Source organism: Camelus ferus, chromosome 31, assembly GCF_009834535.1.
Source record: "Camelus ferus isolate YT-003-E chromosome 31, BCGSAC_Cfer_1.0, whole genome shotgun sequence".
Classification (NCBI taxonomy): Eukaryota; Metazoa; Chordata; class Mammalia; order Artiodactyla; family Camelidae; genus Camelus; species Camelus ferus.
In genome coordinates, this window is record NC_045726.1 from 2,678,791 (window position 1) to 2,703,232 (window position 24,442).

A 24,442-nucleotide genomic window follows, 5' to 3' on the forward strand; every position below is an offset into this window, starting at 1 on the left:
AGCCATAAGTTATTATCAATCTGTCTTCAGAAGAGACGTCATTTTATAAAAAATCTCTAAGGTTAAAGGAAGACATTCAAGTTGCATTAAGTATCTTTTACCTCCCTTGTTTGAGAAGTATACAGCAAATTTTCTATTCTTATTTCTTCTGGAAAATTCCACTATGAAATGATTATGAAACTTACTACTTCTAGAAGATTGACACGTGAACACTGATTTGACTTATACCAAGTATACTTTTTCCATGCAATCAAACTTCATTTATGAAATTTGTGTTCTAAACATTGAACCAGGTGTTAAATTAAGTCTGTGTCAGGTTCTACTATTGAAAATAAGAACTTCTTCATTCATCAATATACTCTGATTATATACTCAGATTTTTGCTTTGATACCATGCTGAGTTATCAATTTGAAGGCTAACTGGAATTGTAGTCCTATAGAGTTGGAAGGATCCTAAGAAATTTAGCTGGTTTCTTCCTTCAGTTCTTCCTTCAGTCATAACTCCATTATCTCAGGTATATGAGAATAGTTCCAAGACTAATTTCAAGAATAACAATCCATCCTAGTGTGTAGCAACATTGAGCCTAAGGAAATTTTTCATATTGTTGAATTTGTTACACAAGAAACTGTTTTTCACTTATAATCTCTTACATGGAGTAGAATTTTTTGAAAGCTTTTTTGATATAGTCTGAGAGTTATTGGATTATAGCCCTCAACTTGGGACTTTCCTATTTGACTAAGCAAATTCTTTTATTTCCATGATTTTAGTCATTGGAAGATAAATATGCTTAATTTATTTTTCAACACATATCTTAATTTTGAAATAATGTCTTGAATTCAAATCACCAGGTAGGTATATTACACTTCTAGGGAAGTCATATAATTTTTTTAAATTTCCTTTTTTTTTTTGACTTAAAGAGTTCTTTTCTAAAAGGAATAAACTTAGTGCTTGTTAATGTTTGTCTCCATGTTTAATTTTTTTTTAGTAAACTAAGTGTACTCTAGTGCTTAGATGTTTATCTTTAAATTCTGTAAATGTAGAGATTTTAGGGAGCAAAATATTTGTCACTTAGTAAAGGTTGGATCCACATATTTCACAACTAGTACTTTTAAATGCATAGTTGTTATGTAAGACCAGATATTTAATAATTATTCTTATTCTTAAGTGCTCAACTTTTCTGTAACATCTTCAACTAGATTTTATGTTCTGATCTTAGGGAGGCCAACTTGGTTTCACATGTCATCAACATGCTACGAATAGTGAAATAATTATTTACAGCTACCTAAGTTTTTCATACCATCCATAACAAAATAGAAAAGAAATTAGATAGATCAAACTAAAAAATTGTTAGTATTTTTATGTGCTGTGAACTCCATTGTGGGGATTACTTAGAGCCCATGGTGTTGGCTCCTGAGTTTGTTATAATACCCACAGTGCTCTGCTGGGAAGGGCTTTAAGCAGTTTTTTTAAAACTGTTTAATTTCTTTTCTATCTAAAATAACAACTAGAGATTAGTAGGAATCGCTAGATTCCTATTATGTCCAAAGCTTAGGAGTAATTAAACACAACTGTATCCTTTGCAAGGTTGAGTGGGAAAGGTCCACATGTACAGGAGTTTGTCTTGGAGAAACTAACTAATGCCCAGTGCACACAGGGAAGCCGCAGTGGCATGGTCGACAAGGAAGTGCTGGAAAGGAACATTTTAAGCAAGAGAGGAAAACATCATGGTTTTGGAAATTATTTACTGTTTTAAGTCTGAAATGGGCATTGATTTTTAAATATATGTATGAGTATAAATACTGTAACATTATTGATATTCATATCTGATTTATATTTGCATTTCACACCTAATATTTACACTATGATTTCATTATTACTGTTTAGATTTACATTATTCATTTTAAAGTTTATTGTACACAAATTGTTAGATTTTTTATGGCTTTCACTCTGCATTTGCTAATGCTTATTTCATATAGGCAAAGAGAAAACATTCTACCAACTATAACAACATGTCACTGTAAAATTTGAAGAAAATTAGCTAAGATTTTGCCCAGAACTAATGTCATTAATGTTTAATTGACTGTGTCATGAATCTACACTACTCAGATCCACAACCTGTTACCTACAATGCTGCAATCCAGAAGTATGAAAACTAAGAATATTTTGGAACCAACTTTTAATAGACTGTTTCCCAAATGGATATCACTATTTACAGTGTTTCTCTCTCTTCATACATTTCACTGCATAGACATTAAGTTTTGATTACTGTGCAGAGTGCCAACCGCTCTGTGAGAATTACACAATACACAATATTTGCATCAAATTAACCTTACAAAACTTGATAAATTCTAAATTATGAATCACATCTAGCCCCAAGGGTTTTAGATGAATAACTGGAACTTGTGTTATTTAAACCAAGGTGAGACTTTAAATCCCTCTGTCTGAAGTAGCATATCTTAGTGTATTTGTTCATCATCAATTTGTTATTGAAGGTCATAGAGAAAAACAAAATATTAAAGCTGGAAGGTAGTTAGAAGTTACTCATTTCAGTCATGAGCCCTTGTTTTTAGCAAAAGAAACTGCTGGCCAAGAAAGTAAATTATTTTGTTTAAAATCATGCAGCCAGTAAGTGAATGATAAAAGGACTGAATTCAACTCTTCATGCCATTACCACCTCTTGTAAACAACAAAAAATAAAAAAAAAAAAAAAAAGTAAAGGGGAAAAAGTTGCTATGGCAGCAGCAGAAGAAAAAATGTGATGAGATACTGCAATTCATTTGGGGAAATGGCTCTGGAACAACTGAATATCCATATGGAAAAATGGACTTTGACCTCTACCTCACATCATACCCAAAAATCAACTCAAGGTGAATCATGGTCCTAAGTGAAAAAGTAAATCAACAAAGCCTTAAGAAGAAAACACAGGAGATTGTCTTTCTTATTTTTCTATAGACACAGACTTCTTAAGTAGCATAAAAAAAGTGCTAACCATATAAGGAAGACAAAGGATAACTTGGACTTAAAAAAAAAACACCAAGTTTCTTTTTTATAAAGTGACACAATAGAGGTAATTGTAAAATACAGAATAGAAAAAAGGCTACAAATGTTTGACAAATATATCAAGAATATATAAGGAACTACCAGAAATCAATAAGAAAGATAAATCATCATATTAAACACACACACACACATACACAGAATTCATTTCACAAGAAAGGGTAGCCAAAATAAACAAAAAAAGCAAATGAAAAATGGCCTCAAAGTATTAATCATCAAGGTCATGCAAATTAAGCCACAATTAGATAGTACTACACTCACCCAAATTCTGGAAACTAAAAAGACAGATAATACCAAGTTTTGCCAAGCTGCTATCTCAAATTACATAATTGTTTTCACCCTGAACTCCACTGTAAAGCCCTCACCCCTACTGAACCAGTCTGGGATGGACAGTATGTGGGCTATGGTGATTCTTTCTAACAATCTATCTTGAGTCTTTGTTCTCTTTCCCCCAAACCCATACCCTAATTCTGAACTCATGGAAAAAGAAGTATGTTTCCCTGATATCAGAACAAAGTTGGTACATTCATTCAACCCCAGGCCTTCCCAGAGCAGGAAAAGCCTTACAGCCACAACATAGCACAGCTTAGTGGTTGCCATTATCACTTTGAAGATGGAGAGATCTGGATTCTAAGGCCAATTCTGCATGTTTGACCTTGAAAAAGTTATTTACCCTCCTGCCATTTAGTTTCTTCTTTTATAGCTAATAAATAATACTTATTAAGCACTTACTGTGTGGCAGTCATTGTTTAGAGCATTCTAGAGATATTCATTCATTTAAGGCATAACTCAATGGAATAAAAAGGACATTATTTGTGTCCTCATTTTACAGATGAAAAAAACAAAAGAAAAGGCAGCTTAAGTAACCTCCTAGATCACATACCTTGTAAGTGACTTAAAGCCTGTTTTGAAACCTGGTCTGGGTCCAGAGTCCACATTTTTCATGACCACTATGAAACACTGCTTTATGATAACTAGTATTGAGAATAACAATAGTGCTTACTCCTAGAATTATTTCAAAGATACATTCAGTTAACACATGTAAAGATCATAGAACTGCCTAGCCTATAGTAAATATTCAGTATAGATTAGTAGTCATTATTTAAAATACAAAAATAATAATGCTATCATTTTCTAATGAGGATTAAATAAAATGATACATATAAATAACTTAGAAATTTAAAATGCTCACTTTATTATTATTTTACTACCTATAAAGGGCAGAGTGTTCAAAAACAGTTTATAAGAGGGAATCTGTGTCACTTCCACTTCCTGGGCAATACGGGAGTCAGGCTCACTTCTCTTGCCTGCAGGGGTGGCAGTCAAAAGAAAACAATGGGGAGAATCCAAAATGAGCCCATTATGTGAATTCAGAGGGAATTAATCTTTCACTTGCACCTGAAGCATCTACCCCACAGTACTGTGGCCGCATAGTGCCCTTGATCCATATCATTATCATTATTCTTGGAGAGATGGGATGGTCACGGGCATTCAGTACCTGCTAGTGTTGAAGTGTATCACCAACTGGGAGAGAGAAATTATTTTTGTAGTTTTACATGCAGAAGACACTGTGGGAGAGCATCTGATGCTACTGTCAAATCCAGATATTCCAGCCTCAATTATGTCTTTTACTTACATTTCCAGTGTTAAAATAACTTTCTAGGCACAACATGGTACTTCTTCTGCTGGGGATCCACGTCAGCAAACCGGAACTTAGATAAGTTTATGTCTGTGCAAAATGTTCCTCATGATCAGAGTGAAAGGATTTCAATCTAAAATGGAACCAGAGGGTTTGACATGGAGAATCTCAGGCATGTACCTCAGAAAAATAGGCTTTAAGAATTGAGAGACTGATTTCACATAAATTCCTAATTTACAGAAGACTAAGAGTTATCTCCTGACCAATGAACATGTAACATGAATCCCTCCCCATCCTCAAGCCAAGGAACTTACAGCTTGGACTCTGGCTGGACCCTCCCTTGTTTGCACTCCTTGCCCACCCGAGATGACAAGTCAAATTTTGAGTCTTCGCACCCAAAACTGGGTTGACTATGTGGCCTCAGTCAATCAGATGTTTTATTTTTTCTCTTTCTTGTTCTTTATTCTATAAAAGTTTCTTGCCTTCTGCCCCATTCTGAAGTTCTCCAAAAGAAGATTCACTTCATGAAGTTTTATATAAAGTTTGTTTGTATCACTTATGTTGCTTTTTCATCCTTTTAAAACAGTTTTTAGTGACCAGGAGTGAGACCCAGAGCTGAATGCTAATGGCCGATGGGATCAGGGGTTGCACAGGCATGGCGCCTGCTGATCCCCTTGAGTTCACTGTTTCTCTCATTGTTACTAAGGAAGGGCCAGGGGTAAGTCAGTCTTGGACTTTAGCTCTGTTCTCTAGCATGCTGCTCTTTGATCAAAACAAACTCCCCAGAAAGTTTCTGGAGCTCCAGAAGGATTCCAGGATAGTTATATTGGGAGTCTGCAGTGTGTAGCAGCCACCAAGGGACTCATGAAGCCTTGAGGTAAGTCCACAGCATAAACCACTGGTGGGCTTGGGGAAATAAATGAAGACAAGGAATTTGGTCAGTTTGGACTACTACAGTCAAAATCTAAGTAAGTACAAGTTATACTACTAAAAGCCATTAGGGTGTCCAACACTATAAAGAAATATTCTCATGAAAGGAATAATAGGTCTGTTGCTAGTGGGAATCATGAAAGCCAAAGATAAAAAATTGATGGGCCTGGATCAAGCACTTAAAAGCTGTTAGAACACTCACCACCTGACTTTCAAACCCCGAACCTATAATAAATTGGTCACAGAATGAGTTAGATTGACACTGATCTCTCACCAACCTCAAGAGAATTCCCATGCAATGAGGTACACTATAAAACACCACAAAATCCCCAAACCAGGGGCACCTCCCTCTGAGGTAATAATTTGGCTCTAAGAGACCCAAGGCTTAGCTAAAGAAATGGGATCCTCAGCCTTCAAAGCATTGAGGGTGTTACCCTCTGGCACAGCTACTTATTTTATGTCTAAGAACTATGGGCCCAGAAGTTGTAGATATCTGCAGAAATGGCAAAATCTTTAATAAGACACCCAGAATTACAATGAACATCACGGAAAATGTTCCAAGTAGGCAAGATGATTCACTTAAGAAGTGCACTTTACTGCAGGGGCTCCTAAATCAAATAAACAGAATAGGATAGCTATTTTAATTAGAATGCAGAAGCATCCAAAAGGCTTCAAAATTTAAAACAAACAAACAAACACACTTCACTGAATGATTCACTGCAAAAGGCTAATGAAAAATCAAAGACACAAGACTAAACCAGGACTATGAGGCTGATAATGACTTCCTTCTATCCTCCTTTACTTGAGTACTCAGTCTACTAATCCTTTATCTGAATTGCCTTTCTTCCCTGAAGAGACTACCAGACTGTAAACAAAAGTCGGCCAAGTTAGTGGCTTTACCCTTTCACCTCAAAGGAGGGTCCCCATAGAGGCCCCTCCCAGGGCTGACAGGACCCTGAGGGATTCTTCAGTAACCTGCTATCCATTATTCCCTTAAACAGCCAAGGGAAACTAAAATTGAAATAAAAATTAATAGAAAACCTTGCCAAATTCTGGTATATACCAGGACTGTGCTCCATGCTCTGAACCCCTTTCTCCTGGGATCCTAAAGATGAGATCCTGGGATAACTGGCAAAAAGGTGACATTTCTCACCAGAGTCAGTTCTCTCAGATCTCTGTGACTACCACACTGAGACCTGAAGAGGCATCGGTAACCAAGAATCATGCTAAGACCAATATTTGCTATCACATCTCTTGAATGGTCTGATCAAAAGAGGGCGCTATTGAAATAACTTTCTAGGTCCCAGAGAGAGCCACACCTGCCTCGAGTACCAAGTCAGAAAACTGAAACTTAGGTAGCTTTTGTGTTCCTCTAAATGTTTATTTTAACCAGAAGCACAGACTATCCTGTCTGCCGGTCCCCACAATCCAAGTCTCCTCTGGGTCTTCTCACCCTAAAAGTTGACTATGTAGCCTCAGCCCATCAGAAATTTTTATTTTCCTCTTCCTTGCTCTTTATTCTTTTTCCTATAAAAATTTCTTGTCTTCTGCCCATTTTGCTGTTCTCTGAAATAAGACAGTCCACTTCATGAAGTGTTAAATAAAATTTGTTTATATCATCAAATTGTCTTCTTTAATGATTTAACAGCTGAATGAAGGAAAAAGAAATAAATTTAGTTTAATGTGAATCTACTGTATATTATAGATATTACCTAGAACATTTAAATGATTTCACCAAGTATTATCTTGTTAAATTTGAAAGAAATTCCAAGCCTGAATAGAATAAATAAAACTTTCTGTGAGGTCTAGAATCTGATAATGCCAATTGAAATAAATTAAGATGAGAGAGCAAGTCAAAAGTATCTGTGGGGAAAAGTATCTTTATTGGTAGATTCTTCAATTTATTTGGAATAGGGTCAGGCAAAATATTAACCTGTAATATGTGGGTTTTAATTTTGAGGTTTCAGATTCATTCAAAACCACAGGAATTTACAAGTAACAGAAGGAGAAAAATATATAATTCTTTTGATAATTAAAAATTTATGAAACAGTCAAGAAAAATACATAATAGGTCTTCTAAATCAACTGAAGAAGTTTAATTCATTATACTTCCTCAGATATCGAGCAACTTGTTATAAATCTGATATGAAATCAAAGAAAAATAATAATATATTACTTTATAATCTTAATCTCCTTCTCATATTCCCTTTTTTGGTTAATGTTGCCACATCTGTTTAGGGAACCAGACCAGAAATAAAGAAGCACTGCCATTTCCCAAATCATAAGTATCTTGTAAAATGCCTACTTTGAAATAGGTCCTCACTAAATTAAACTTGTTAAATGAATGAATTAAATAAGTAGAAGGCCATCTACATCTTCTATTGGAACTAGATAAAGACTAGAGAAGTAGACGATCATTTTTTCTAAATTGCCCTAAGAATTTGAGAATAATTGGGCCCACAAGAAAATACTTTCTTCCTTGTCTGTGCTACATTCGAGCTCCCTTTTCCCGCTGAATTTGGCACCGCAAGCTGGGAGATGGGAGGGCGGCTTCCGAGGCGGGTAGGCGGCGGCGGCCTGAGCGCATGCGCGCGGACTCCCTCCCCCGCCATCCCGCCTGCGCAGGCGCACCGCCACAGCTTCTGGAAACTTTTCTCTCACCTGTCCAGCGAGGACTGCGGATGGAATTGAGGAGAACTCGCTCCAGACAGTGTGGAGGTCCAGAGCAGACAGGGACTTCTTCCCTTTTAAAAATGTCTCCGCAGAGTACTGTGATTTCAATATGACTTTAATGAAATGTCATGAAGGACTGGGGAAAAAAATGTACTTTATTTCCATGAAGAAACACCAGGCAGGAGGAGCGAGGAGGAGAAGGCGTCGACATTTCAAAGGAGCTGAAACTCAGACGGCCTGTGTGGGAGGATGCCCTGAGCCTGCGATGGTGAGAAGGTGCATTTCTGTTCTGGGTTCCTTTCTACTTTGTACTAGAACTACCCTTAATAAATTATATACGTTTTCAGATAACTCTTTGGAAAGCAAAATCTTAAGTCTTAACAAAGTTCATTCTGCTACAAACTCTTGTCTTTTGTTGTTTAATTAGAAGGTACTTCTGACACATTTGATCCAAAGCTCTCATTAAATACCAGCAGGAAAAGCTTTAATGCCAATCATGCAGAAACTACATGGTTTTGACAAATTCTTTTTAATAATCTTGTAAACATATTAAAAGCACAGTTTCATGGCCAAGAAATGTAAATAAGATGAACCAATTTATACTTATATAAACACATGTCATAACAATTACATTAAAAATTAAACACCATTAAAATCATTTTTGTTAGTAATGTCCCTTGCACATTGAACTAAAAGAATTGTATGTATTTTTCTTTCTACCAAATGTTTATCGCTGTTCATAGATACAAAGTAGTAAATCCCTGTGATTTAAAACTCTTAATTAAACTTTAGGATATTTTCTTCTTTTAAAGTTTAATATAAGGTGATAAAAATGTACATATATACAAAGAAAAAGGTAATTAGCTGTAATATTGAAAATATAATGCATTTTATTGGCTCTTACCTAAAAAATATCATGGAATGAAATATTTATATTACAACAGCAACACTTTCCTCCATAATTTATTTCATCAGTTATATTTGTGGCTCAGTAATCCAATCTTGAGACATTTTTCTAATTTATATATGTAATTTAAGGAGTTTAAAATTTGCCTAGTGCCTATGTCAATACTTGTCACTTTATGAATTGTGAGGTGATATATTTACATGGAAAGAAAGATGATGAGTCATTATATTAAAGCCATAATTATAAACCATTAACTTAAAAGTAATAAATATAACTTATTCCTTTGAAAGACTTTAAGAATCCCTAATGTATTTCAGATGGAAAGATTTTGTATAGATGGAACTCCTCTGTTCCCAGAGGTGCCTTCTATATGTGATGATTTTAAGTTTCTACTCTGTATAACACCATACTATCTTTTTAATAGCACAGCAGATGAAATCTATTATTTTTAATGATTTAGATTGGCTTAGTTTAGAAGCTATTCCTTACAATTCAGTTATATGCTTTGAGAATTTATTTTAACTCTTTGTTTTAGAGCCATATTAAAATGCAAGATTACTTCCCACCAGCAGTGGAGTAAATTTTTGGTAAATAGAGATCAGGACTCAATTCTGGTTCCTTTCCTAAGAAAGGCATTTGTTGGATTTTCATTTGAGATTTAGGATAATTTTAAGTAGAGAATAACATCAAATACTGACCTATGACATGGAACTATCCACATGAATGCCAACTTGTATATACAAACACTCCAAAACCTATATTCTGTTTCTAAGTAATTTGACTCACTGTATTCTAGCAGTATGGAAATGCCACACAATTTTCTAAGATGGGGGAGTAGTTTAGGTGCTGATAATGTTACTTTCTCAGAGTCATTACTTGATATGATCATGTATTTTCTATATCAAATGAATAAAAAAATATAAAATAAAAAATCAAGCTTAACCAAAAAAAGTATTACAGTATTTTTCACAGAAGTACAGGTAGCCATAGAGTCAACACTAGAATTCATGTTGCTATTTATTTTCTCAAAATAGTGGCCTCTGCAGTCAAACTCCTAATTCACTGGAGAAACAGAACTTTCGGGCAGCTTAGTTTCCCCAGGATATCGCTCTTAGCTGCCATTTGGCTTCACTGTGTTCTACATGCTAGAAGGAAGGCTTTCATGACAATTGTCCCATTATCCTATATATTGGTTTCTTGATCACTTACAAAATCTGCACCAAAGACTGGTGAAAAATTGGTGGTGACAGCTTGTCAAGAGGTCTTGTGGATTGCTTTATTGAACACTATCATTCATCTTCTTAACATTTGTAAGTCATGGGGATTGATTTTAAGGTATATGGCATTTAGCTTTATTTGGTTCATAGTATATAGCCCAAGAGAGAGTCCTTACTTGAAAACATGAATTTTTAATTTTAAAGTGGATTGTGTAAGAAAGTGGAGATACAATTAAGCAAATCAGTAGATATTACTAAGGGGGAAAAAAGCAAACAAACACCACCACCAGGATGTCATACTCTGCAGTTCTGGATATGATCAAATGCTAAAGTTTTGTATCAGTCACATCCCCAGTAGGGAATAGATTGCATTGACAAGTTGGGAATTTGAAGAGAGTTTAGTAAAAGTAATTACAAAGGGGTAGCAAGTTATAGCAAAATTTAAGGGGATGATGTAGTAATATGGGACACTGTTACTACTCAAACTAGAAAAGTAAGGAAAAAATGAAGTTACAGAAATGAGGAGAGAGAGCACCTTGACAAGCTCTGTGATCATCTTCAATTGAAGCACATAGTTGTTTGGTGAAAGAGCTGTGGGGATGGGCTCCACAATTTCCTTCCTCTCTCTAAGCTTCTGCTGGCGTTCTTGGCTGGGTCCAACTAGTAGCCAGACAACAAGGAAGTTTGTTAAGCAAGTAGGGTTTGGAAGGTTAGGAAAGCAGAGAGGCATGGGAAAACATTGAAGAAAGTCTATACACAGTAATTTTTGATGGACTTGTTAAAATTCTTTCTATATTTTTAAAGCAACTCTCATAGTCTCCAATGCAAATATAACGTGTCTTGATTTACAAGACAACTTAGAATATATTATTGTATTAATACCTTAAACTTCCTGTGGAATAGAAAGAAGGTAATACTGATCTCATATTACAAATGATTAAATGGACTAGCAAAAAACATATAGGTAGGAAGTGTTAGACTTGGATTAAAAGTGACCTTCTACTTTTAAGCCTAGTGTATTATTTTTATTAGGTTCCAATTATTCAAAGTATTTCAGAGTATTTATTTTCTTCCCATAAAACAGTAAATGATTTTTTTTGACAACCTTAAGCATCTGCCCTCAGTCAGTCAACTGAGTGGTACATGAAGTCAAGTAACCATTTTGGTTAAACTATTTGAACATAATTGACTACTAATCAATTAAGCTTATGGCTTATAGACTCAGATTTAATAGTGTTAAACTAAAGACAAAAGCAGTCTGGAATCCAAAAGAATCTCCTTCATCTTCTTGTATAATTCTAGAGAATTTATTTCCGAACTATGGCCTAACTTAGTCATTATAGTTATGGTTACATTTTGAGGGAATTATTTAACTGTATATTTATTTATTTGTTCAGTTCTTCATAATACCTAAGGGGTCCGTGTGAAGTAATGCAGAATCCTTTACTGGGCTGCATTAAAAGTTTGATGGCAGAGAGATGGTGTACCATTTTGGGCTGTCCTTGGTTAAGGCTACAATTTATAGTCATCATCACAAGTGTTCTGCAGTCCCACAGTGTAATGACTCAATGTGACCTGGTGGACAGATTCTTTGGTTACAAGTAAGAGCTGGATCCAGTCTGAACTTTGATACTGTCAAGTTGTGAGAGAGTGTTAGCTTCTCAATCTATATAGCACAATTTTTGAAAAATATAGACTGGAGTTTTGTGGTCTAAAGATCATTTTCCACCTCAACTGTTCTTTCATTTTAGAATTGTTTACTTAAGTACAAAATATTGAATTAGTGTAAACATGGCAATTGCTTCCTGTATGTTGTTTAAAAACAAGTAAAACAAACGTTAGTTCCAATCCCCGCAATGTGAATTTGGGTCCGATAGTAATTAGTTCCTTTGTTTTGTGTTAATTAAAATGTATACTTTCATTGGTAGCGGTAATATAAGGACTGCTAATCTGATTTCTTTTCATTTTTTTCACAAACTTTAACGTATTTCCTTGCAAGAGTAACTATACAGTGGCAAAGTAAAGGCCTAATATTTCAACTTGGGTGTATGTGTGAGTAATTATATGCAACTTTTGATATATTTTGGTAATTTAGAATAAATATATTATATTAGATTTCAATTAATCAAAAAGCAAGTAATGTTGAAAGGTTATTTAAAGTACTAACTTATACTGTGTTAGTTTTAGAAAGGCATAGAAACAGCATTAATAATTTAAAAAGTATATTGCTTATGAAGCTAAGCACTTTTATTTTTTTTATTTTTATTTTTTAAGCACTTTTAAATTGAACTGGATTTCTGGTAGAGCGCCGACCAAGAAGTCATCCTCTTAACACTTCTTCTTAGTGTCTAATACGTCTTAATGTTAAAACATTTTCCAAAAATATTTACTGATTTTATTAATAGGTAAAATTTAGTTGCATGTAAATATCAGAAGTGTTTAATTTAGTTTGCAGGATTATTTGTAATTATTTCTAACTGGGTCACTCTTTAGAGAGTTATTATCCATGTAGTTATGATAGAGATTGGGAAGAATTTCAAATCAAAAAGGAAAGTGAATGGAGTTTTATTTTTCCTTTAGCCTGTAGAACATCCTCTCTGAAGAGAAATGGATCTGTCCTAGCTGTCTGTGCTCAGCATTTCTCATTTGGTTGGTTTTCTTTATGGAGAAATCTCATCCTAAATCTCAAATTATGATTTCAAAGCCATGTGTGAGAGACTCTTACCCCAGATATCCCAAATACATGACTTAAGACTCTGTCTCTTCTTCATCTCCCTTCAGCTGCTCTTTTCAGGATCCCTCAAGTATACGCTTCTTCAAGCGCATGCTTTCTTTCATGGTATGCCTTCTGCTCAGAGCATATGCCTCCTCTCTAGTCACATGTAAAACAACTTAATGTTACTTTCTTTTGAAAGTTTTCCTGCAATATCTTGACCCCACCTGTCCCTTCCATTTTCTAGCCTACCCTCCATCCCAGGAGATAACTATTAGATAATTGTTATCTTTGTGTTGGAGTCATCCTTAAACTTAAGCTCCATGAGGGTATGGATTTTGTTAAATTTGCCATCATTCAGAATAGTGCTTGATACTGATTGGATTTTTTTAAATGAGTAAGTGTTTGTCTCTTTTCCTTGAGGTTGTGCTCTGTTTTCTGTGGAGATATTTTCTTTTATATACTATAGGGTTGTTAGGCTTGGAGACTTTAGGCAAGTACTAGGTAGTTTAACTTTCTGAGCTTACCAGAAGTAAATTTTCCTGGGGGTGTTTAAGATTATGAAATATGTGAACTAGTTGTAAACCTGTATCATGCTCCTATTAAAAAAAGAGAGAGAAAAGAAAGAAAAAAACCTCACAATTATTGTGAGTCCAGAAACACCACAAATTGCATTGCAGTTCTGAGGAGACAGTTGCCTTATTTCTAATTATCTTTTTGAAACTCACCAAAGTGAAAGTGCATGCTTAATACACCCATATACTACTTTGAGTTTACAGATGACATACTTGCAACAGCATTTATTCTTTTTTCCTCATAGATTTCACACCCTTGCAAAAAATCTAGGGACAAGTGCTAAGTCATTTGATTCATTTAACTCTGAATTTTGCTTTAGGATTATAAATCAGACTCTTATTGTCACTTTAATGCAGAAAGAGTTCTTTTGTGTTCATAATATAGATCAAGATGTCATTTAAGTTGAATGTTGTCAAGGTAACTCCTTTTTAAACCATAAGAAGAGACTTGGCTGTAGCCCAAAACTAATGGGAGTCATATTTTATAATAGAAAAGCAATATGTTAGTAAGAGACTTTGCTCCTCCTTGCAGTCTCCACAAGCACAAATTCTCATCAGTGTTCACAGCTAATGCATTTTTTGTCAAGTCATAAACTCTTTTAAAAAGCCTCTAAATATTTTGGAAGAAAGAAATTCTGATTTTCCAAGGAAGCAGCAAAAATAGAGATCTTAGCCTGGAGGAATAAGATATAAGATACCTGACTATCAAAGGAATCCCATTTTGAAAAGAGACCATCAGAGAGTAGAGTAGTGTGAATATAAAATTGAACAAACTTTCAAACTGAACATAAAGGGTGTCACGTTGCCAGTACTTTTCCTCTTCCTCACATTTTACAAGGGGATTCTTCAACTGATCAAATGGAAAAATATGACAAGTAATTTACATTGTTCACATCTACTGTTTAATGACTCTTGGGAGAAATGAGAGCTAATGTCACTTGTGTTTGCATGTACTGCAGACACTTCTCACACATTGCTTATAGCACTTGTAAGGATGCTTGTCTGTAACATAGAATAGATATTGATGTGAAACTGTAGCAAAAGTTTCAGGAAAGCTAGTTACTTAAACTTTCAACTTCTGTGACTGCCAATGTGAGAAAGCCTAAGATATAAATGTAAAATAAAGACCAGTGTGAGCAAATAAGTCAAATGGGGGGAAACATACTTTAAAAGTACTGATTATGTTAAGTCATCTTCCTAGGAATGCAAGTCAGTTTTATTTACTACATTTATAAATTTAATGAAAAGAAAAGGCTAATTCAATTTACAACTTTTACTTAAGGAAACTCACTTTGTTTTTCCATTTTTATATAGTATGTGAGATTTCCAAAGCTCTTATTTGCCTATGAACTTCCCAGGTTTTCAAAGAATTTCAGCATTTCAAGGACATTCATGTAGCTTTTTAATCTTTAGTTTTGGATTATGCAGTTCCATTATGTTCACATTGTTATTCCTGTCTTCATGTGTTCCTCCTTCATGGAGGTGTCATAGATGGAAGTGAATAGCATTCTTTGATGTCATTGTGGCTTTCTTCAAGAAGTATCATCAGTGGACTCATAGATGTGATCTTTTTCCTTTGCTCTTATGTGCTCTGGGAAATATGTTATGACACAGAAGTCTTTCTTTTTATTTTCTTCTTGATTTGTGTGATAGTAATGTTCTTTATTTACATGACCAAATTCCAAATGGCACTTAAGCTGCTTTAGACATTGTAATAAAATCTATCAATTACCTTGTCTCATTTTGTTCTTCACAAATTGGTTTTTAAGGTGATCAAAGTGTTTTTAATCTGTTTTCCAGGTGAAAATCCTGGGGTTCAGAAAATTTAAGTAAATGTTAAAATCAGGATGTTAATATAGGTCTTGTAACTAGTGGGCTTTTCTGCCACACAAGGTTAGCTCAAATTACTTTAAAGACATAGCCACCAACTTTTCTTAGGATTATGAACTTAATAACTAAAGTATCTCTAAGTATTAATAAGAATAATAAGGATGAGTCCTCAGGAGAGAAAGTTAATTCCTACAAAAATGTGCACATATGCGTTGTTATTTTTTCTTGTTATAAGAGCCATTGTTCCCAATAAAACATTATGGTAGAAATGAAACTTTAACTTTTCACCTTACCTTTTCTTGAGCACAACTAGAGATTATATTGAAGAAAACACTGTTTTAGACAAAGAATCTTTTATTTGTAATCTGATAAGAGACAGTTTCATTCACTGACAGTCTGTTACTGGGACACATACATCACTGTCCTAGTCCTAGGCTGTTAAAGTCAGTGTCTTACTTAGGTCATTTCTATTGGAGTTAGTTGCTTATATTACTTAGTAATTTAAGATTATTTAAATTTTATATTCTATAATTCTTTAAACTGTTTTAAATTGACCATTTCTCTTCTTGAAATCAGCACCTATTATTAAAAATTAGCTTTTTTTTTTTTTTTTTTTAGAAAAGAAGGTTGCTCTTTTTGTTCCTGGGTATTTGATAATTTTGTGAATCACTCCATTTAGATCATTTAGTAAAGTGAAAGAATATCATTCATTTCAATTCTGTGTCTTGATTTAACCTGTCTTAACATGTATTTGTTGTCTTTTAATATCCTTTCTAATAATCTCATCCACTCCCAAGGATTTCTCTACCAGAAATAAGCTGAGAACTGTTGAATTTCCATCTCCAACCTAGAAACTGTCTGATCTGCAGATTACATAGCCAGTTCCCCACTAATCTCTCTACTTAGATGTCTGAAAGATGACTTAGGCTAAGAGACTCATGACCCTTCTCTAAACTCTCAAACTAGCCCCTCCTTCAGTTGTTTTCAATCTCATTCAGTGATAAAATGATATATCCAGTTTCTGAAGACAGTAATTTCAGAATCAGTCTTCACTCCTCTCTCTTTCTCACTCCTCCTTCAGCTCTATCACCAAGTATTATTGATCTATACCCTTCTTCAATCTGTCACTTTTTTACCATCACTGCTATTGCTGTAGGCCAGAGAACCACTGCCCTTTATTCCTGAGACTAGAGATAGAGCATTTTGGCCATCTTTCCTAATTCCTATTGCCATTTACAATAAGTTCCAAATTCTTAATACAGATAACAAGTATTGTTAAGGTATTGTCTCTGCCTACCTCTTGAATTTCATCTCTCATCCCCTTCTACTACATCTGTGAATGCTTCAGGTCATTGGGACATCAGCTGGTTCTACACATGCTTGCTTTTTTCACATCCAGGCATTACAACAGGAAATTGCTTCTTCCAGAAGCTCCTCTACTTCATGACTACATCTTCACATACATAAGTTTACATCACCCTTTATGTATTAACTAAGATATCACTTCCTTTGCTAATCTCCTCAGAGCTGATTAGGTGCCTTAGTAAGTAATCTCTCTGCATCTCCTTTTATGACACTCATCAAAATTGTAATTATATGTTTATTGCCTATCTTTCTCCTTAGAATTTAAATTTCATTAGGGCATAGACTATTTTATTTCCTCAGCTGAATTCCTTATATCTATCATAGGACACTGACTGACAAAGACTGAATGAAATGAGCATATGAGTATTGAGGAAATGTATATCATTTTGATTCTTGATTATTTGCCCACAGTGCTGTCCATTTCTGAAGCCATCATGCCTTCTACTTTGTGGGCAAATATATTTTTTACATATTTATATCCAAGTCCTAGTGCAATATAGAATCTAGCCAAGGCCAAAACTTTCCTTTACCTTGGGTCAATTAGGAGACTTCTTTTGATCCTGCCATTCAGTTAGTGATAAATTTGACTTTCAAGAATTGAGACTCTTCTAAAAAGCAAATTTTATTTCCTTGGTAGTAAGCTTAGATGTTAAAAATTATTTGCCAAGTATTATTAAAATTCATGAAATTAAATAGGACAGAAAATATATATCTAAAACCTAAAAATTTCAGAAATCAAATCACAAATTTTAAACCTCATATATTGAGGTCACATCTACATAGCCCACATTGATTCCACTTAGGGTTTTTAAATTTTTTAAAATAAATGACAGTAGATATATAAGTAAGAATTTTATATCCAGAACAAGTCAGAAATTATTACATTTGAAAGGTTTAGTTGCATTCCTTGGAGATTTTCATCTTGTGTGAATTAAATAAAAAATGTACATTTTCATATTATGAAACTATGTTGTGTTATTTTCTGTGATTTTATCAAGTATACCCTGAATTCTAATCTTCAGTCTGTCATAAAGTTACATTTTAAAAATCTACTAATTATAAATCATCTTGAGGTCTTTAGTTGCCACATAATGTTCAGAAAGGAGAGTGCCATTGACCATTTCCTTTCAAAAATGAGTGTGACATTGCATCATAAACTGCAGAGCACATACAGTGAGCTGTAACTCACAACCACTCTGACTCTGACAAAGCTGGTGGCCCTGGGAGAGGGAAATTCTTCAACAAATTCATGTTTATACCATGCTAATTTAAAAGAGTAACAGTGACTAGGGAACCCTCAATTTCAAAATGCTAATGGATTTCCTTAGATGATGAATATTTCAAAATTATTAAATTTTTCAAAATAGCAATGGATCAATATGACAGAGCTTAATAACTTTCCCCAGTATCCATTCTCACACTATTCTCTTTCCACACTTGTTTTGTAGGGTCCATGGAAGTCCAGGTAGAGAGTACATTTCTCAGCTTTCTTGTCTGTTTCCACATGACTGAGTTCTCACTAATGCAAAATAAGCAGCAGTCATAAAGACAAGTCTCATGCCAGTTTCTTAAGGCAACACTGCTTTCTCTCTGTTTCTTATCTTCTTTCTTGGGGTTGATAGAGTAAGTTAGCTTTAAACTTGTTAATGGGACAATAGGATGGCAAAGTAAAAAGTCAGAAGAAACCTGGGTCCTTAGAACATCTAGGGAGAAGATGACCCACCTAAATTGGGACTGAAACATGCAGAGAAATACAATTTGAAGGGAAACCTATATTTTATATCTTTTTTATAATCATTTTTGATTTGCTAAATAATAAAATTAAAACATGTGCATATGCATACCTATGTATATATGCATATATATTTTTAAAATATGCTCACTCAGAGCTTAGATAATGGGTTTTATGTTAAATTAAGGGTAGAAGAAATTCTTGTATTTGTAAAAAAGTGATACAGTTAGGCAAGGGATTATCAAGGAAGGTAGACTTGATTCTTTTTCAAACTAATTAGTTTTTATTTATTTATTTTTTGAGTAAAGGTAGGTTTATTCAGAGAGATACATTGAAAGGTGAGAGAAAGGCCATGAGGTGTGGGGGTTGGGTGTTCAGATTAGAAGTAGGTACACACTCCATAGACAGAGTGTGGTCCATCTCCAAAGAGGGAGAGAGAGAGACCGCAGCCTATTTCCTTTTTTTACTGGAAAGTGCTCCAGTATAGACTTCTCTGGTGTAGGAAACATAAATAGATTAAAAATTACTAACTCTAAAAGTTTGTTGACTTTTTTTTTCTTTTTGCGTAGTGTTATGTAGCCCTCAAATAGAAAAATGATGACTTTCTCTAAATGCCTAGGCTTGAAGTTATGGTTAATTACCTTTTAGATTCCAAACAATTTTATTTAAATGTATGAAGATGATATACATAACTAAGAATGGCTTAATAACATTAACTTGAATTTTAGCTCTAACTTTAGATCTCCAAATAATCATTAATAAGAAATATTAACTGTTACAATGACTTGTTTAAGTTTCTTTCTCTTTATATTTTTGAAAAAATTTTTGTAGTTGGTGTATGTAAACTTTTGCATAGAACTAACATCAGTGACATTCATAGTAATAATTACTCAGTTAAACTGACTTTATCCCAAAATGTTATATAGCATGTTGGGCTTCCTCCCTTTTAATCCTGCTATTGATTATTTATATGTAACTGAAGAGTCTGTGGGTGAGCCACTCATTAGTCATTCCCAGAGCATCACAATGTCATATACAAAAATAGATGTTACATTTAGAGGTTTGCTAACTCAGAAGTTTTCCTGAGATGCCTTATGTTTACAACTTTAAAAGGCAGAATTTAAATTCTGATTTTATAGAGGCCAGTATAAGCACAGTTATCTAAATTTGGCTTTCCAAGTAAGTATCATTACCAGGAAGCCTGAATGCCCACAAGATAGGCTGATGACAACTTGATTGTGTTCAGACATTTCCCAAATTAGTTGCTGTGCTTGAAAACTTGGCCAAGTGAGATTGACACAAGCTTTTCAGGGAACAGTGAAAAAAAAATAAAAAAACAGAAGGTAGATAAAATTTGGGCCTTCTAATCTTTGACAGGCTTGCTTTAGCTCTCTCTACATGATGTTCTTTGTCTTATATTCTCTCTGCCCTGAAATTGTGACACAAAGGTTATGAAAAGCATGTGAAAACAGCTAGTGACTTATTAATGTCTGCTGTGACTTGAGCTCACAGAAGAGCACAGGATGGCTCCAGTAATCACCTTTCTTTCTGTATGTTGCAGCCAATCTCTTGAGCTGTCCAGAAGTGTCATATTCCTTCAGTGAAATCAGATCAGTGCATTAATATGCTCCTTTACTTCAAAGCTCATTGTTACTTGTCAAAGTAATATTTTGCTTAAACCAACTTTCCCTGAATATAAGAATGCAGATTACTCAATTCTTGAAATTCTGTTGCAGACTCTTTTCCAACACCCAATTTACACATGCATTGAAGTGATGGACACTTTTAACAAATAGAGTTTTCATTTATTTATATTCATCTGAATAGAATTGAAAAGACAATATTGAAACAGGTTTTTGTTTTTTTTTAATGAAGTGGATCTAATAATTAACAGCCTCTTTACAATACTAAATTTTGAATCTTAAAAAAAAAAACCCTCTTTATATTCCATTTTAGGACATGATTGACTTTTTCTTCTACCCTTAGTTGCTTTTTTTTTTTTTAAGTAAGATTGTCACTTTTGTTCACTCATATTTGAGCACATACACAAAGACTGTCCTTTTAGAGCCATGGCTTATTTTGTTTTTCCTTCCTTCAGAAATTGAGAGCAAGGTATTGTCAATAACAATAGTAATACAAACTTTGAGAACAAGTCTGTCATTTTTGCACACCATGATGGTATTGAATTTAGAAGATAAATGAGAGGAATTTTGGGGAACAACTTAACATTCCTAGAGCGAAACAATTCTTAGTTATCTTTGTAGGAAATAGAAGACAGCAAATAAAATGATATCTTTACCTTTATTTTTATGTTTTTGACTCTTCACTCTTCTTTCAAAACTATATCATCTGCCTAATAAAGGTATATATATATTTTGATTCTATTTATTCTGGGATAAAATTTTTGTTCAGTATTACTGTTTTTTACATCTATATTACTATTAGGAATTTTGATTGTACTAATGTGAAATAGATTAAGAGAGCAAATCATTAATCCAAGTCTTATGTTTCACTCAAATTATAATGAAACAAACTGATAATGTCATGTTTCAATATATAGTTATTAATAAAAGTAATAATATTTAAATTTATTGTTTTACCATGCAGAAAGCATTATTCTAAGTACTTTTTATATACTATTTCTTTTTATCTTCACAACAAACTGTGACAGGGTTTTATTATTCCAATTTTGCAGACAAAGAAACTATTTCAGAGATATAATAATTTATATATATATAACTAGTTAATAGAAGGTTAACATTCTAATATTACAGAACAACCCAGAATTTATAATCATGTTTATACCTAATTGGCACCCATGTGACTCTTAAGCATTTGAAGACTTTCACTCTCCCTTAAATACACGGTATCCTAAAAGTCTAATAACTAATTATTCCAAGCCAAGAAAATAGAATGGATTGACTTCCATGGTAAATATGCATTAACACTGACTTAATATCTCTGTAAAGTTTTATATTATGACTGAAAATAGCTGTCTTCTGAAGAAATGATATATCTTAAGCATATTAAGTTCACACAGCCAAAGATCTGTTGAGACACTGATGATGGAATCAAATACTACATCACATATTTTGTATCCTGTAAGCCTCCTAATAATCACACATAGTAGGAGGACACATACACACACACACACTTTGTAAAATATAAGAAAACCAGGGTTCTCAGAGATCAGGTTGCTCAGTGCTAACACTTTAACACTTTGATGATGGAGAACCTCAGATTAGTGTCTTATCTACAAACTGAAATTTTAGCACATTATTTAGTATGGTCCTTAATGGTAGTATTTAATTAAAACAGAATTACAGAAGAGTGATCAGCATTTAACTGTTCCTAAAATAATGTGCTTTGCTGTGAACATGAATTGAGTCCCTTTGTCCTTTGTATAAAAACTATTCCACAAAATGAATGTTCACCTTCCATTTGGCAATTTATTGTGGTTTATTTGCAGCACACCCACACATGGAAGATCATTCTCTCTTTTTATTTTCTTTAAATCACTGTCATATGCCAATGTTCTGTTGGCTAGCCACCAAAAAATATGTGTGATACACAAAGAGAATTTCTTAGCGAAATTTCTGGAAACAGATCTGGATTGAGTGACCTTAAACAAGTCTCTGTTTATCTAATTAGAGAGCTGTGTGAAGATTAAATGAACATCACACACACACACTCAACCCTTTTCATGGAGCATAGTAAGTACTTGGTAAGTGTTAACTTTAGTGTTTTTATGTCAGATCTTACATAAAGACTAGATTATCTCTGTGGTTGCTTTCATAACTGAGACAAATTGTTATAATTTGTGCTATTTTGCTATTAACACAAACTATCTCTCAAGTGAAATATGAAACTGAAAATTCTCATTGGGAAATTAAATACATTAAAAAAGAGGATGTAAACATTAGGTAGTAAGATCAGAAGTCAGAGTGGCAGTTTTAGAGTTACTGTCTAAATTATTTCACATATCATTCATATTTCTCAGTAAGAAGTTAACTTTAAAATATATACAAGAAAGCACCCTTGCACTACTGATTTCTAAGTGTTTTGGCATCAAGACACTGCCTGCCTTAGTGGACCTGACCCTCAGTATATTTGTCAAAGCATTTGCTATGCAGTGACCATGCATCTATATCCTGAGTAGATGTAAGACTTCCATTGACTTGGAAATATCAAAAAATCTTATTATATTCTGGCACTTCTGTGATTTCTTAGAACTACTTCTTAGAAACCTTGTGCTAAAATTTTATAAGTTCTTATATGTTTGTATTGCTGTAGAGTGTACAAAAATGTTCACATGAATTACCCATGTAATCCTGCAGACAGCTAGAGTAAAATTTTATACTCTTTAAAAATTTGATGTAATGAACATTCATTAAGAGGCATGAAGTGATCCTGTCAGGTCTTGGTAATAAGTGTGAGAACAAAGCCTAATACTTTCTGGCTTTATTCTCTGTGCATCTTATCTATATCTTGCTGCTTCCTAAAAAGACCTAGAATGTAAATGGGATGCCTAGAAGCCACTTAGAAGTTCAGAATGTTTTAAAGACAAAAACAGGGGCTTTGATTTATGAGTCAATTCTTTGCTGGTTCTTTATTGGAATTTTCAATGATCCCTGTTCTGTTGTCAGATGACATATACCAGGAGAACTCTCAGTTTGGTTAGCCAGATGGTGCAGCCAGGAGACAGAGGGAAGACCCAAGTAGATTAAGTGTGGAGCTAGAGGCAGGCATATGTTTAGAATGCAAAGCTTCTATTCTCCATCCATGTTTCTGATGCTGGTTTACTCTCTCCAAATGTTTTACTCAGTTGCCAAAAGTCTGCATAGAAATAATATTCATTTGTGCTTGCAGCATTCATTAATTACCCTGCATTTTCTCTGAATATCAAATAAATGCTCAAGTGAGATGAGATATAAAAGCAGCAGGCAGTGCAATCTAATTACCCAAGGAATAATGCCGGTTCACAGAGTAGCAACCGAATGGCTGAACCACAATGCCTGGTATACATGTATTTCTAGTTGCTTATGATTTGGAGTTTGGTTTGGTCATCACCTTTATAGAACCTAATGAATTGCTTGAAACAACACTTGGCTTTTTAAAATTTTACATGTTTGTACTTTGAACATAAATCTCATCGATCTTACTCTGAATGTCTCCATTGTAACAATCCTTCCTTGACTTGTCCTGTGATCCCTTGTACATGACCTCATATTTAATCACTCACACATTCCTTCTTCTTCTATTTCCATATCCTGTTTCCTCCTCTCTATAATTCTAGCCAGCTTAACATTTATTCCTTAAGTGACAGCATGCCTCAACATATTTTGCATTGTTTACTGATTCATTTATCCAGCTGAGCTACAGGTGTCAGTGAACTGACTGCCAGATGACACATGTAATGCTGGCAGGCAAGGCATGGGAAAAATCAAGGGAATGTGGGTGGGCATTCTAGGTTGTTCAGTTGAGGAGATCTGTGTTACTCAATCAGTACCCTTTGCTTTAAAATTGCTCCTGGATTTATACACAGTGACACTTTCCAGAGCCATATATTTCTATCTGTGGTTATAATTGCAATTTTGATTTTTTATTGGGATTATAAACCTATCTCAGCTGGGTTTTCTTGTGTGGCTTCATTCTTGATGGTTGAAATGAGATTGATTTAGTAGTTATAACAATATTGCAGCTTAAAAATTTTTTGCATTCTACCTTAGGGTAGGTGGCTTCATTTACATTTTAAAATAAGGTATTAGAGGGTATTGATTATAAGTTGCCATGCAGTGCAGCC

At 34.1% G+C, this 24,442-nt stretch overlaps 1 long non-coding RNA gene across 1 annotated transcript in view; it reads right to left on the minus strand.

The window, feature by feature from the left end:
• Window positions 1–20,160, minus strand: part of LOC116660819 — a 23,074-nt gene extending 2,914 nt beyond the window's left edge. Inside the window, exons 1-2 of the long non-coding RNA XR_004316467.1 lie at window positions 20,150–20,160; window positions 12,009–12,013 (exon numbers count right to left, since the gene is read on the minus strand). This is a non-coding gene — a long non-coding RNA (uncharacterized LOC116660819). The remainder of the gene's footprint in view (window positions 1–12,008; window positions 12,014–20,149) is intronic.
• Window positions 20,161–24,442: the final 4,282 nt, after the last annotated feature.